The sequence below is a fragment of the Typopeltis vanoorti genome, chromosome 3, assembly GCF_054136105.1.
Source record: "Typopeltis vanoorti isolate ZY-2024b chromosome 3, IOZ_Tvanoo_1.0, whole genome shotgun sequence".
NCBI classification, from domain to species: domain Eukaryota; kingdom Metazoa; phylum Arthropoda; class Arachnida; order Uropygi; family Thelyphonidae; genus Typopeltis; species Typopeltis vanoorti.
In genome coordinates this window covers 117944960-117961351 of record NC_143551.1, presented here as the reverse complement: position 1 = coordinate 117961351, position 16392 = coordinate 117944960, and the positions used below count along the sequence as shown (strand labels likewise).

General features: G+C 33.3%; 1 pseudogene; it reads left to right on the top strand.

The window, feature by feature from the left end:
- Positions 1 to 3102: 3102 nt before the first annotated feature.
- Positions 3103 to 5764, top strand: LOC150108508 (mucolipin-3 pseudogene; annotated as a pseudogene).
- The last annotated feature ends 10628 nt before the right edge of the window (positions 5765 to 16392 follow it).

Genomic DNA, 16392 nt, shown 5'->3' with positions numbered 1-16392 from the left:
GTTAATTTAGTGTTTTGACTAATTTCTCTCTTATTCCATATAAATGTATTCAGTTGACTTCCTACCATACCAGATTTGTTGATTCTGTTGTCTATTTCCATATTTAATTTACCATCTTCACTAAAAATCGTGCCTAAGTAGTTGAAATGTTTTATTGTTCCACAGGTTCTACATTCACAACACAGTTTACATTTTCAACGATTCTGCCTATTTTCATTTTCTTTGTCTTTTTAATGCTGACCTTCATACCATATCTATTAAAACAGCTATTCAATTTAGTCAGAGAATCTTGCAGACTTGTAGCGGATTTATTTAGAAGTATAACATCATCCGCATAAAGCAAAGAGCTGACATTAACATCTCCAATTTTGATATCAGGTTTAATACCACATTCCTTCATAATGTGATCCATATAGGTAATGTACATCCTTGTCTGACACAAGATTTAGCATTAAACCATCTCCCTGTACTTCCTTCAATTCTAACTGCTGACTTACAACTCAAATAAAGACTAAGTATTGCTTGATATAATGCCCCATTGACACCATATAACTGTAGCGTGTTGAATAGCCTTTCTCTTGGCAGCTTGTCATATGCCTTTTCCAAATCGACAAAACTTAAATACAGATGTTTGTTACATTCCCATGATTTCTTCACTATTTGTCGTTAAAGTGAAGATCTGATCCTGACAGCCTCTATTTGGCCTGAATCCAGCTTGTTCCTCACCAAGTTTCTCTTCCACAATCCTTCTCAAAAGTTTCTCAAGTATACTGGCATAAATCTTACCAGGAACATTTGGTAGACAAATACTGAAGTGGTCTGCAGTCTGTTATATGCAAGAAAAAGAAATGAGAGTTTCAATACAAGAACCAAATCTTAGACACTAGTGGGCAGAATATGAATTTTTTTTAATTCAGCCAGGAAGGCATCTGGTAAAGTTGTTTACAAATATAGGAACGTCGAAAGTCCGCAATGGAATCAAGAAGTTGAATACCCAATGTGGTTATTGAGTCACCAGGTGCCCAAAGAAAATTTAGAGAAATTTAAGATAGTTATGATATTCGCAAAATTGCTAAGCAAAAATCATGAGAACTAAAAAAATTGCCAAACAAAAGTTATGGAAGGACTTTGGGAAAAATATACAATTACGAAAGCAATTACAATTACTGGAGTAATTGTAATTGCTTTCGGAAATTATTAAATAAGATAGCAGTAACAGAAGAGTAGTACAAGAGGCATACGATAAAGAGCACACATCCATACTTCAATGAAATAAAAATGAAAAGAAAAAAGAGCGAAATAAAAAAAGCTATTATAAATCTTAAATGTGGAAATAGACCTGGAGCAGATGGTACTCGAACAGAAATACTCAAGTATGGAGGCATAAACGTTTTACATTGCTTACACCGCATAATTCGGATGTTGTCAGAAAGTCGAATTCCGTGTGATTGGAGTATACTTCTCATAGTATACTTTTATGGAAAGCGAAATCAAAGTGAATATTAGACTGGAATTTTCATCTTCTGGTAAGATTTGCGAGAAATAAAGGTGAATGTGCCAATTACAGACATATTTTCCCAATATGTGTTCCTTGTATGATTTGTGCGACCATACTTCAGAAGACTAAGAAGTTTGGGGAAGTGAAAACTTGAGAGAGAACATTTAGTTCAGGCTAAGTAAGGGTTATTACGACAATACTTTTTTGGAAATAAATAGTGTCTTCTATAAATCATAAGATATAAGGATCTGTATTTACATTTCGTAGATCTGGAAGAGGCATATGATAAGGTGCCATGGAAAGAGCTTTTGAAATTGATACAAATATATGTTTTCAAGGAAACGTTAACATTGCTTATATTCAAGAGTGAAATTAGCCAAAACACTAAACTTATAGAAAACAAGATAGTGTTAAAAATAATTTAACTAATTGCCCCTAGAACTAGTTAAAAAATAAAACAACTGGTGAGAGGTCGGAGACTCTATTATGAGAGTTTTGAGAAAAATTAGAAGTGATCTTTGGAATTACGGTCGAAGCAAAGATTATGAGGCCAGCATATTGTGTGTGTGTGTGTGTGTGTGTGTGTGTGTGTGTGTGTGTGTGTGTGTGTGTGTGTGTGTGTGTGTGTGTGTGTGTGTGTGTGTGTGTGTGTGTGTGTGTGTGTTCTTCTCGACGGTTCGCCTGTTTTGCGGGATGAAAACTGAGTTTCCTGGAAGAAACCACCGACACGACCTGTTTACTTATGATTGTCTCATATGGAAACAGGTAGTGTCGGTAGTAGAATCATATTAAAAATGAAGATATTAGAAAGAAATTTGACATCGTTAGCATTCGAGAATGTGTTAATAGAACTAACCTAGGGAAAGTTATCCGGTACAGTAACCCATGCCATAGTTTTCCGTCTCGGACATTCGAGTTTTTTATCCACCAGAAACTGGCCAAAAGGACGTATGCAATTAACAGATATAACACTAGCTTTCGTAGTCTTGGTTGCTTCTGCCGTAAGTGAAATCATTCCAGTCCAACCTAATCCTATCCGACTCAACTACAGATCTTAAGTATGAATAGCCGGTTTTCGTGAGTGACTTATTTGCCCTCAGGTGGGTAATTTGAATTGTGTATTGTGACATGCAGCAGATAACCATTACATCCCACTCATGTTCAGTCTACATGTAGAAATAATTTTAAATGTAACCGCTCGATAATAGATTTTGAAATATATAGATCTTAACAATTTCGCTTAAATGTGGTCAAAGTGATGTAAGACTGATTCTTGAACTGTGAAATTGAGGTTTTTATTTATTTACTTATTTAAATAGCTTGAGATTACGACAAATGGTGATTCATGAAATACCGGAAAATAGTATTAACAAAATCTGTGAAACGCTTTTTTCGTTATGGGCTTGTTACCATTTCTAAAATAAACTTCCCCAGAACTAACAGCGCAAGACAATCTGACGTAGAGATAAAATTTCCAAGATATTGCAAGAACAAATAAAAAGTTACTTATTTTGCAGTTGGTGGCTGATAATTTGCGTGAAACTGCGGTATATATCACGCGGCAAAGCGACGTCATCAAATCATTTTAGTTGCGTTTCTACCGCGCTATTCAGTCTTTCTCGCTGGTTGTGCTGTAAGATAGAGTTGTTAACGCTGGCGACTATTTTATTGGTATCGATGGCTTACCGGTACAGCCTTTGTACAGGTAAAATGTCTTTCGCATCATGAATGCATGGTGTTATAATAGTTTATAAGTAATTAATTCCGTAAGTTATATTTATCCTGTGTCTTATCTAGTCTGTAGTGTGCATAATACATTACTTTGGATATGCCTGATTCTACGATGACAGAATCTTGTGACTGCGATCAAAAAGTTACTGGAAATGAAGAAGTTGTTGAAGACCATCATTCTGACACACCGTCCACTTGCAATGTGAACTCAATTAATACCATCATGTGTGAGTCTGACAGCGAAGTTCACGTTGGAATGGATGAACATAATACATCTAGTGGATTGCCTAGGCCTTGTTTCGAACATGACCGCATGCGAAGAAAACTGAGGTTTTTTTTTATGAATCCCTTGGAAAAGTGGCGTATGAAAGGAAGATTTCCTCTGAAACTCTGCTTGCAGGTTATTAAGATAATAATGATTACTATCCACTTAATTGTCTTTGGAGCTAACAGTTACCAGTTTGTTCAACAACATCAAGATACTACAATCACCCTTAGGCACGTATTTCTTGAAAACTGGGATTCTTTGTCGGATGTTGTTTCATATCCACCAGCATCAGGACCTTATGCAGCATACACCAAATCGGAATTTTATCAAAGCCTCGATAATGTAGTTATTCAATTTGCAAATGTTGTAAATAATTCTGTTGGCTCGTTTGGTTATGATAGTCATGACGGAGAAATAACACCTATAAGATTATGTAAAAGATACTTTCATCAGGGACATATTTTTCCTTTTAATGATACAATTATTTTTGATAATAATCGTAAGAATTCTTGCCTCAACATTAAAGCATACCCAGCAGGTGATAGTAGATGGAATAACTTTTCAACAGAAAGGTACTTATCTGAAAACAATGCAACAATAAATTTCAAAAGGCTTATTTCTGTACAGTTGAAATTTTCTTTGAAAACTGTGTACTTAAAAACGTTTACTAAACTTGATACCCCGGATTGCTATAGATTATATGTTACAGTTCTTTATGATAATTCAGAGCACGATGGACAAATAATAATAAGTCTTAATATTAAATCAGTAAAATTAAAATGTCATGTGAAAGTAAATTTTGATGATGATGGTAGTAACATGGATTATGCTCTTCGACAAGCATTGAATATTTCAGTGATTGTATTGTGTATTTCATCGCTTCTGTTGTGCTCACGGTCTTTGTACAGAGGACAGAAAATTCGCATTGAAAGTGTACAATTTTTTAAAAAACATTTTGGTAAAACGCTGACATTTAAAGATCAGCTAGATTTTGTTGACTTTTGGTATGTTATGATAATTGTTAATGATGTACTGATTATATCTGGCACTGCTTTGACAATCAACATCCAAGTAAATGCTATCGAAGGCAGTGGATATAATACATGTTCCTTATTGATAGGTCTAGGTAATCTTCTTGTATGGGTTGGTGTGTTACGGTATTTAGGATTTTTTCACAAGTATAATATGCTGATATTGACCTTGAAGCAGGCATTGCCCAATGTAATGAGATTTATGCTTTGTGCACTACTTTTATATTGTGGGTTTTGTTTTTGTGGCTGGGTTGTACTGGGTCCTTATCATATCAAATTTCGTACACTAAGTTCAACATCAGAATGTCTCTTTTCCCTTATGAATGGAGATGATATGTTTGCTACTTTTGCCATCATCAAGACAGAGAGTGCATTGATATGGTGGTTCAGTCGTGTCTACCTCTATTTGTTTATCTGTTTATTTATATATGTTGTTATATCACTCTTTATTTCTGTAATTATGGACACCTTTGAGACGATTAAATCTATCTATATCCATGGACCACCACCAAAAACACTGGTTGACATTTTTCTCATGGAGAAGCATAATAGTTTTTATAGTTTCCAAAATGATGATGAGGAACAGCAGCACACCTTTTCAAGAATTTTTTCATGGTTTACTTTCTGTCGCAAACCACAAAGGTATGGATATGAAGAAATTTGAGTTTTTAAGGGAATACTCTAGTTGTATATAACCATTTTTGTACATAATAAATTCAGTCCCAACTTTTTAACATTTCACAAATTGTGATAATAGCTTTTTATATGAAATGTTTTTAAAGTGTTGACTTCATTTCGGTGAAAACTGACTGTATTTCTTTAAATACAAACATTTACTGCAGTTATTTAGGTACTAGTCCATATGAAATTTTCATGTGTAAAATAAAAATCATTGGATAATTATTTTAAAATTGTATGTATATAATCTTTTTTGTGAAATAGTTAGTGTAAATATTAATTATATAGTTCATAAATTAAATATGCAGCTATGGCATTCAATGTATTGGTGTTGCTGTTGGCATGTTTCTGTATTTTTCAAATAACATGATCTGAATTTGCATTTAAATTTCAGTGTACATTACAAACCATATACCTTTTTTTAGATATGTCATTATTCAGATTATTAACTGAATTTTTTTTTTTTTTGTAAACATATCTGATAGTGATTTATGAGAAATATCTATTGAGACTTGCCAAATGAAATTATTGTTAGTTGCATGATTTAATAAATTTGTAAATCAATTACTAGACCTTCAGTTTTAATACTCAACATAAGATAGATCAGTAATATGTGACACCTTTTGACTACTTGTATATGGACAAATATATGACTTCTGCATTACTTCAACCTTGGTATGTCTTCTGGGTTTGGCTCCCACCAATGAGACCTCAAAGGTCATAGCTGGTCTGGGTAGCAGCCCTTCCCATAATGCATCGCATTATACATCCATCTGAAAGGATGTGTGCTTTTCATTATGGGATACCAAGGCAATTGAAATGAAGTCATTAGCCACCGTATGCAAGTAACTCGGTCGTGAAACCATTTCACGTGTAGACATTTGTTTGCTTATGCTCGGATAAAGGATTAAACCAAGAATATAATTTCTTAGTTTGATCCTTGATTTAAATTTATAATTTCAACTTTAATTTATAAGCCAGATCAATTTTAAAATACTGCATTTGGGGTGTAGGGGGGGGGTGGATATCATACAACATGGTAACAAAGATGTCTCCTACTTCATATTACATATCACACCCAATATTTAATTCATATAATGAAAATATAGTTGATTCTCATTATAACAAACTCGGGGACCACAAAAATAGTTTGATATAGTGTATTTTTTAGCATAATAATAACATTGTTTCTATGGTCAGGACTTTTCAGTAGTTTGCTATAATGAGAGTCAACTAGTAATTTATCTGAAATGTAATGGAAAAAAAAAAAGGATTTATTCATGCAAATTCAAATGGTTAAGTGTATTTTAAATGCAACTAGTCTTCTAATTTTTACTGGATGAATATGGAATCATTTTCTTTTGAGTGTTTTACCACATCTACTTTTTCTTTTTTGTATCGCTTTGCTGCATAGTGAAAAAAAATTACCTATTAGCCATGGATTGAAAAGTTTATAATAAACTTTTAGATCCATGGTTAAGTGGTAAATTTTCAGTATAGAACAACTGAAATAATTCATAATATGACAAAACTTTTAGTGTCAAATGATGACATGGTTAAAATAAACATTCTCCCTTGAATACTTATATCACAAAAAAAGGAACCTTCTAAAACAGTTATTTCATAACTGATATTGAAAACATTTCTGATTAGTTTTAATATTTTAAAAAAAAGTTAATTGCATCACGTAGCAGGACCCATCTCACCAATAACTTATTCATTTTACTTCTCTATCCTGTCATATTTACAGTATTATTCAGCTTCCAGGAATAAACTTGTTTCCTCTCATCACATATTGTCTTTTTCTTATCTTACTAAGTATGCCTCCTTGAATATGCAAACTAAGTTGAATAGTTCAGAAAGAAAGGTTTTAAAAAACAAACTGAATTTGAAACACACACAAAAAAAGCTATTAATATACACTGAGAAACTAGAAATGGAGTTATTCCTTTCAGTGAATTATGTTGCCTGGATTAATAATATAATAAAATTATGTAAAGTAATGAAATTATTGTATCATTGCTTAATCCCTTTCTTTTTGGAAAGAGAATCAAGAACTGTTTTGTTTTATTAATGTATTTTACTTTACCTGAATATTTTTCATTAATTCTTAGTTAATTTTTTTTCCTAATTAACTGAAGGTGCAGAATATTATTTTTCTCTAATTTCTTGGTCTCTCTGATCTACTACTGCTGTATGCCATTTTAATTTTAAGGTAATTAAGTAGCAGACTATAACAGTGCCATTTTGTTTTTTTAACCTTATTTTATGGTGACAGCACAGGGTTAGATTTCCAGTTGGGTTTGATCTTGCCTTTATCATGCCTCTACAAATTTTGTAATTTTGTTTCTTTTGTAGATGGTCAGTTTTGGCAGATTTCCATTATTTTAATTTTTATCTTGGGTCAGGTAATCAGGTCACTTTTTTTTTTTTTTTTTTTTTTTTGCAGAAGTCAGTGAAGATTTATCCTCTTATTCAAATGCATAATGGTGCTGTCAATCTTGACTTACCAACTTCTACAATTTGAGCTCCCATAATTATTAGAAAATTCCAAATTTCTATGAATTGATTGCTTTCTCAATATCTTCATTGAATATTTCAGCATAAAGCTGCACAATATTCAAAGTAAAGTTGCAGTGGTGTAGAAAAGAGGCTTTAACACCTCCCTTATACAACTTCCTTCCTTGGAAGTATGAATAAGCAGTTTCTTGCTTGGTGGGTTAGTGGAATGTATTACTTTGAGAATTTTAGTGTAGAAAGAGTAAACCAGTTTAACCACCATAGTGGCCTTGACATGTTTACATGTCAGTAAATGTGTGGATGCAAAGTGCCTATTGAAATTAAAATAACATTTGGATACTATTGAAAGAACATCAATATGAAGTATAAGTTATTTGATATGTTTCATATTTGAGGAACATTGTTTTTGATGGTGGGAACCTTTCATGATTAGTGTTTTTAATCTGTAGAGCCTGATATATGAATATTGATATGCCTCACACTGATGTTTCTATCATAACTTTCAGGGATGCCAAGAATGAATGTTATATTATTCATTAACTTCTGTAGCATACATTAATTGCACCTGTGCTACTGTCCTTGTAAATTACCTTAAATTTCATTCCTTAGGATAGGGTGTTATAAGGTATTTGGATTTGAAAGTGTCCTCCTGCAGCGAGTACTTGGACTCCATAAAGGTGTCAGATGATGATGATGATAATACTTCTTTTTACCATTTCAAAACATATTGCTTAATCCAGTATCTTCTCTGTACTATTTCATTATTGTCAAGTTTACCCAACTTCTACTTTTCTTCATATAAAGACCTTTTCTTACAATTAATGCACATAATTCTATAGATCTTAGAGGAGCAGAATTACTTTTTCGTTTCTAACAGCTAAGTGAGTTTCTGCATTTAAGAAGTTTAAAGTGGAGAGACTTCTGATACTGTCTGGCCATTAATGGCTAATCTGTAGGAAAGTGAATTTATGTAGAATCAAAAGTTTTTAGGTTATTTCCATATTTTGAAATTTGAAAAGGAAAAATGGTTTCATTTCTGTTCAAGGAAACTTACCTTTTAATTTAATATTTGTCACTTATATACATACTATATTTTTCAGTACATAACAAATAGAGAACTAGAGATCACCACTGGAAGTTGTATAAGAATGTGGTTAGTAAGGATGTGTAGACTACATATTTTTGCTTGGAGAGTGGTGAATGAGCTGAATGGATTGCCAGAATTGGGTGTGATTGACCTGACATTGAATGAGTTTAAGGAGAGGTTTGACAGGTATTGTGTATAAAGGTTAGTGTGGCTCTCCTGCAATGAGTCTTTGAAGTGAAGCTGTAGAGAATTAGTATAATAATAATGTCCAGTCCTCACCTTATGGTGTATCCCATTAGTAGATTCTAACGGGATATCTGCCTGGATACTGAATGAACAAGGATGGCCTGACAATTTGGGATTAAGCATACCAAATTGTATGCTTATTGACTTAAACCAAAATAAAAATTATGCCACAGTATGTTCAAATTTCATATCAGCTGAGGCCTCATCATGTTAAGACTCCTGCTGTTTTCATCAGCAAACAGGGATAACAATGAAAAGTCATCAGCTACTGGAACAAATTCTGCACACTCCAAATAGAAGCAAAACTCAAGATTGGCACCATCAACATCTTATGTTGATGGTCGCACGAAAGGAATAAAAGTGGAATTAGCAGAACTAGGTAAGTGCAAGGTTGATGTACTTGGTATTACTGAAATAAAGAAAACAAAAAAGTGCAATTTTTTAAATAACCATTACAAAGTGTTACATTCAGGCAATAATGATCAGAGAAGGTAATGAGTAGCCATAGTATTTGACATGAAACAAGAGGATAAGCTTCTTGAATGGTAAGCAATATCAGGCAGAATGATGTAGGCAAACATCAAAATGGGAAATTGGACAATGAAACACATTTTGTGCCTATAGTCCTATAAAAGTTCTATTAAGGATGAAGAGGAATTTTTTTGAGTTGTCAGAGGAGGCAGCTGACACAAAGAAAAGTTGGTCCTTGTTGGAGATCTTAACAGCAGAGTAGGAAATGAATACTAGACATACAGAAATGTTGTATGAAAATTTGGAGAAAAAGAGCAAATAATAATGGGTAAGTACTTGCAGGATTTCTGTTGGTCATGGACTAGTTATTACTAATACCACATACAGACATGCACAAAAAGAAGACCTCAAGAAATAATACTATATTATTGTTGATAGTGATATCTTGATTCTGGTTCAGGCACAAGGGTACACAGAGTTTCTGAAATAGGAAGTGATCATTTTGTTTTGCGAAGAATTAAACTGAATAATATATTGAAAACAAGGTTGTATAAGAAAGTTTTAAAATAAATCAAAGTCAAGCTGCTTTCAGAGATGTACTCTAATATATTGTTCAAGGAAATTCAAATAATATTCAAATATTACTCAAGAGAAATGAAAGACAAAAATTAAACTTTGGAGACAAGACTCATTGGCAAACTGAAGAAAACATTGATTGATAACAGGGAAACATGTAGTAAAATTGTATCTGCAAGGATAGGAAAAATCAAAACTCCATGGTGGACTATGGAATTCAACAGACAGCCATGGAAAAGAAGAATGTATTATCAAAAGTTCTTAGCAAGTAAATCAGCATATATTCAGAGAAAGTATACAGCAAAAAATATAAGAAAGCAAAGCAGTGTGTAAAAACAGCTAAACAAAAGTTATGGGAAGACTTTAGCAAGAATATAGAAGATAAATATCAGGAAGGTGGCAAAATGTTTTGTAGGCTACTGAAAAAGCACCAAAATATAGGAAAGAGTTACTGTAAAAATAATTAGAGATGATAAATGTGACATGAGACTGAAGATAAAGATATTCTAGATGTCTGGAGTAATCACTTGAAAGATTACTGAATGAAACAAGAAGTGACAAAAAAAGTGGTAAAAATAGTCAAGAAGAATGCAATCAGGAATACATATCAATGCATGTACCAATATTTTTTCTGCCATGGAGATTGATTAGAAAAAGCCATCTAAAGCCTGAAATATGGAAAGGCAACTGACCAGAAATGCTCAGATATGGAAAGGAAAGTACATTAAAAATCATAAGTGTGTTCATCTCAAGCTGAGCACTTTATTTTCTGGTGAGCTACATACAATATATAATGCTTGCTTTTTTTTTTTTGTGTAAAAAATTATTTTTATAGTAATGGCCACAAACTGCAACGAAACGGAAAAACCAACATTGAAAACAAAATTAATTTCTCTCGAAGAAAAAAATTCAAAATCTTGGATCAGTTGAAAAATGGAGAAAAACCAGGAGTTTTTGCAGGGACTTTGAATTTAAATGAATCAACAATTCAAACAATCAAACAAAATGAACATAAAATCTGAGAAAGTGTTTATTGCTGGGTCAACGATAAGTGCAAAGTGCATTGCTCGTGTACGCGATATTCTGATGGAAAAATGGAGAAATCTCTAATGATTTCAATAGAGGATTGCACCTCAAAAGAAAATTCCTATGGATGGAAATCTTATTAAACAAAAAGCTCTCAAAGTTTATAAACATTTATAGTACAGACTAGGTGTTCAATGCAGATGAATCCTGGTTATATTGGGAAAAAAATGCAAAAACGCACCTATATTTCGAAAAATGAAAAATCAGCTCCTGGATACAAAGTTTCCAAAGATAGAATTACTCTACTGTTTTGTAGTAATGCATCAGGTGATTACATGACAAAACCAGTGTTTATTAACCAATCCTCAAATCCTCGTGCTATGAAAGATTAGAATATGCACTATTTTATTTTGCCGAAAACATTTATGCATTATGTGCAATGAAGTTTAAGTACAATTTGTAATTTTTATACTATATATTTGTTTCATAGTTTATGTTTTCTTAACTTACATGAATTACTTGAATTAAATAAAAATATATTTTTGTTGGATATGTCATTGTTTATATAAATAAAAATTAAGAAAAAAAAAAAAAACAATTTCAGAACATAACCCTACTTTTTCTATGTGATCTGAATCTTGCATAATGCGATTTATATAACGCGGCATTTCTGCGGAACCTAACATCCGCATTATACGGGGGTTACCTGTACTGAATACCTCCATATTCATCTACCTCGGTTCTCGCATCAGTCTGTCATGTCAGTAACTGCAAAGTCACTACTTGGATGATGTAAAGTGATCATTTAGTAACTGAATTGTTTCTTCTGCTTCTGTCACTTTCCTACCATCAGCAATGAGTAAAAGTTACCTTTCCATAATCATTCTTTCTCTTACTTGCTGCATAGTGAAAAAACTCTTTTGTATTTACTTTGGCCTGCTCAGATAATTTTCTCTCATAATCTGATTTTGCCTTCCTTGCCGTACTTTTTTACCCTTCTTGCTTGCACTTCATGTTGCTCATGAGCATGCTGATCACCTTTTTGTTTATATTCCTTCCACGATGCTTTGTATTGCTACTCATCCACTTAATCCCTACTCAGTTTATCCTCTGATTTTAAGATAAATAATTGGGAAATCATTGGAATATAACAAGGACCTTTAAGTTTTGTAGATCTGGAATATAGGCTGTTCAAAACAGTAAATGGTACGTTATATTGAGCAATACATAGTCTGTATTTGTGTTTTAAATCAGCAGTTAGAATTGAAGGAGGTACAAGAAGATGGTTTGATGTTATATTCGGTATGAGACAAGGGTGCCCATTAACTTATTATCCATCATCATCTATATGGTTCCCATTATGAAGGAAAGTGGCATTAAGCCTGATATCAAAATTGGAGACATCCATCACAGCTCTTTTTTGTGCAGATGTTGTACTTCTAAACAAATGTAATAGAAATCTGAAGGATTCTTTAGCTAAATGAATAACAGCTATAATAAATTCAGTATGAAAATCAGCAATAAAAAGTGAACTATGAAACTATGTAGAACACAGAAAACATCAATTGCATTCTGAATGATGAACTTATAGAAGTAAAAGATTTTCAGCTATTTAGACACAATGTTTTTGCAAAGATGGCAAAATTAAATATGAAAACAGGCAACAGAATTAGCAAAGCTGGTATGGTAGGTAACTGAATAAATTTATATGGAGTAAGAGAGAAATTAGTCAAAACATGTAACCCAGCTATGTATAAGATAGTGTTGAAGCCAATTTTAACTTATTAATCTGAGTGCTGGGTTAGAAATAAAACATTTGATCAAAGACCAGAAGCCACAGATTTGCGAGTTCTGAGAAAAATTAGAGGAATGAACAGATGTCATCAGCAGCAGAACCATATTAAAAATGAGGATGTTAAGAAGGAATTGACATTGTTTTCATTTAGGAATGTACTAGAGGAGGTATTCTAAGGTGGTATGGTCACTTTAAACAGAAGCAGGAAGAAAGGTTAGCAAAACAGGTGTTTTTTTTTTTTTTTGCCAGAATGGCAGGAAAAGACTCGGATGAAGATATAGGTGGATTGATAAAGTACTTCTTACAAAGATTACAAGCTGTGCACTTCAGTGATGGAGTGTAATCCAGGAAACTGATCAAGCTAGGGATTTGGAGGAGGTGGTGGATAGTGGTGGTACATATTGCATAGGTGGCTGAGGCAGCTCATAGGATTTTTTTTTTAACATGACTCCTACCCACGAAAGATTTTTGTAAATCTATAGTACATTAGTATTGGGTGTGCAAAGAATTTTTTTTTTTCTATTTTTATTAATTTTTTATATATCTTTTGTAATTTTATATTTATTTATTTTTTTACATAGTCCAGAAACCTAGTTCTAGAGACCAAACATGGCACTTTTTCAAGTAACTTCAGGACTCCAATAAGGAGAACAGTGCTCACACTCGGCAATGAAATTATTTCCCACCTAAAGACAATCGTCCAACCATATCCATGGCAGGATTTGAACATACTGGCTGTTGGTTGGAGAGCAGATATGCTAACCACCACTTGGCCAACCAGGATAAGCAAGTTATCATTCCTCCTTATAAAACTGTCTGCATCTAGCTCTGGATCACATCTGCATAGACCTGGTTACCTGAATTTCTTGGGATAAGGAAATGGTTGAGAGAATCCAGGGACAAGTGACCAAGATGATGAGTGAGTCTGTAGAATGCTCCCTGTTGAGGATAGACTGAGGGTTTATGGATTACAAAAATTAGCTGATATGCAGAAAATAGAAGATATGATAAAAATATAAGTTACTAAAAGAGTTTTATAAAATTAATGCAGAGGAAATTTTTCAGCACTTCGTTAGAAGGAATAAAACAAGTAGTCATTGAGTGAGAATATAGTTAATAAAGATGTGAGGGCTAGATTTTTTGCTCAGAGTGGAATGGGTTGCCAGAGTCTGTTGTGAATGGATGCTTTTCCTGTGGATCTGTTCAAGGAGTATATGATAGATATTATGTTATCTGAACAATGTTCCTTCCACAAAGAGCATTTGGATCTTGTGAAGAGTCCAAATTACTGCACATGCTATACATTTCATCGTTACTCAGTCAGTAAATTTCTGTATAGCAAAAGATATCTCCGTATTCAGATGTAGTCTCATATGGCGATGGCAGGGTTTTCCTTCTGGACATATGGCCCTTTCAGAGAAGCGCACACAATTAGCAGGCATAATAAAATGGCCTCATATTAGTTTTTTTCTCTACAATAAATGCTACACCTCTTCTTGATATTTCACTACATGATGTATATATATATATTCACTATAAATTTTAAAAAGGTGGCAAATTTTCCTCACAATTGCTGTAAGTGTTGCTACTTGTGAGAGGAGTTTTTCTAAATAAAATTGATTAAGATACAGTATATAACCCTGCATCCATTTTTTCCACTTGAACACTGTCTGTTTCTCCAAAGACTTTACTGAAACAGTAATTGCCAGCTCGTTGGGAATCCTCTAATAAATCTATTGATTCCACTGAAGACTGGTGTTATTCAGATAGTTTCTGTAAGCCTGCAGGAAACAAACCCAGAATAACTTACTTTTTCAGTGTGGTATTTTTTGTAGAGTAGTACTGTATTCTAAAATAGTCAACAATAGACTAACTTGGCCAGGTTGACTGAGTGGTTAGTGTCTCTACCCTTCAACTGCCAACTGTGGGTTCAAATCCCACAATGCGATGGATGCATGTAATAATCTTTAGGTGGTAGATGAATTTCATTGTCTGGTGCGATACCTCCACTTCTTATTGGAGTGGACAGTAAAAATGTTGCATGTTTCACCTCTAGAGCAGGATTTCTGGACAGGTAAAAATGAAAAAAAAAACTACATAAAAAATATCCTAGCTATAATATTATAAGTTTACAACCTTTTGTGGGTAAGAGTCACATAATGATTCCATTAAGACTATACTCCTTTAGTTTAAAAAAAAGAAGTAATTTTTACATGTTAAATTTTATTAAAATAATTAGTGATCTCTCTTTCAACCTTCAGATAACTATCCGATTTTCAGAACAGCGCTGTGTAACCATACGTTATTATTATTATTACATGACATCTCCAGGGAGTCCAAGGGATCACTGCAGGAGGGCACACTACTCTACTTTCCCATATATATACATCTCTTTCTCTTCACTACTACTTAATTCTCCAACTATGACACTTTCACCCATCATCGCCAACAACAGTATTTTTTGTCTGTAAATTGCGTGTCCTAAAGACCAATTTTTCCGTACGTGGGATGAAAAACCTGAGTTTCCAAGAGAAAAACCCTGCTACCACCATATGAGATTGGCTAACTCACCTTCAACTGAAAAGCCCATATATAAGGATTCCCCTCATCACGATGAGAATCGAACCCAGATCATTTCCAGTTGAAGGGTGCAATGTTCCTCTATTATTCCAATTGTGGTATGGTGGCTATTGTATCTATCCTCAGTTAACTAACCAACAGATTGATTTCTCAAAGCAATTGGATAATTGACAGATGACTAATTTGTACTGCATTTGAAATATAGCAAATATCAACATTGGATAATAAAAATCATTCATCACCTAACAGAGGCATAGCTGGGGGGGGTCTAAAATACAGTCTCGAGAACTTATTTCCGAATATTGTAATACCACAGCGAATTTTCCTCACAATTGCTGTGAGTGTTGCTACTTGTGACTTTTTTTTAGGAGTTTTTCTAAATAAAATTGATTGAGAATTACCTACATTATTATGAAATAGACTTCGGCAATGTCGTCAACAATTTTGCTAACAGAAAAGCAAGAAAAATAACATTTTAGAATGTTGAAATTAAAGTTTTACTTCAAAAATAAACATACTGTTTTAATTTATTTCCCTATACGTCGTTTTAACTATTTGTAGTATTTTTGGTGTGTATTGAGAGGGGCAGTAAACTCAGGGACCGCCCCAGGTGGCAAAAGCTCTAGCTACACCACTGCACCTAAAGATACACAGACATCATGCTGCAGTATTATTTGAACCTACAGCTTGGTTGAAGAGCAGAGATGTACCCACTATGAAGATATGATGTCATAAACATTATTTTTATATCCACTGAAAAAATATATACACTATAGACAATTTAATTATTAGATTTCACCATCCTAATAGCTGGTAGTATGCCCCTTCGCAGAATAGTTTCAGCTCATTGAAGCATAAACTGCATGCATTGAAGCATTATGATAC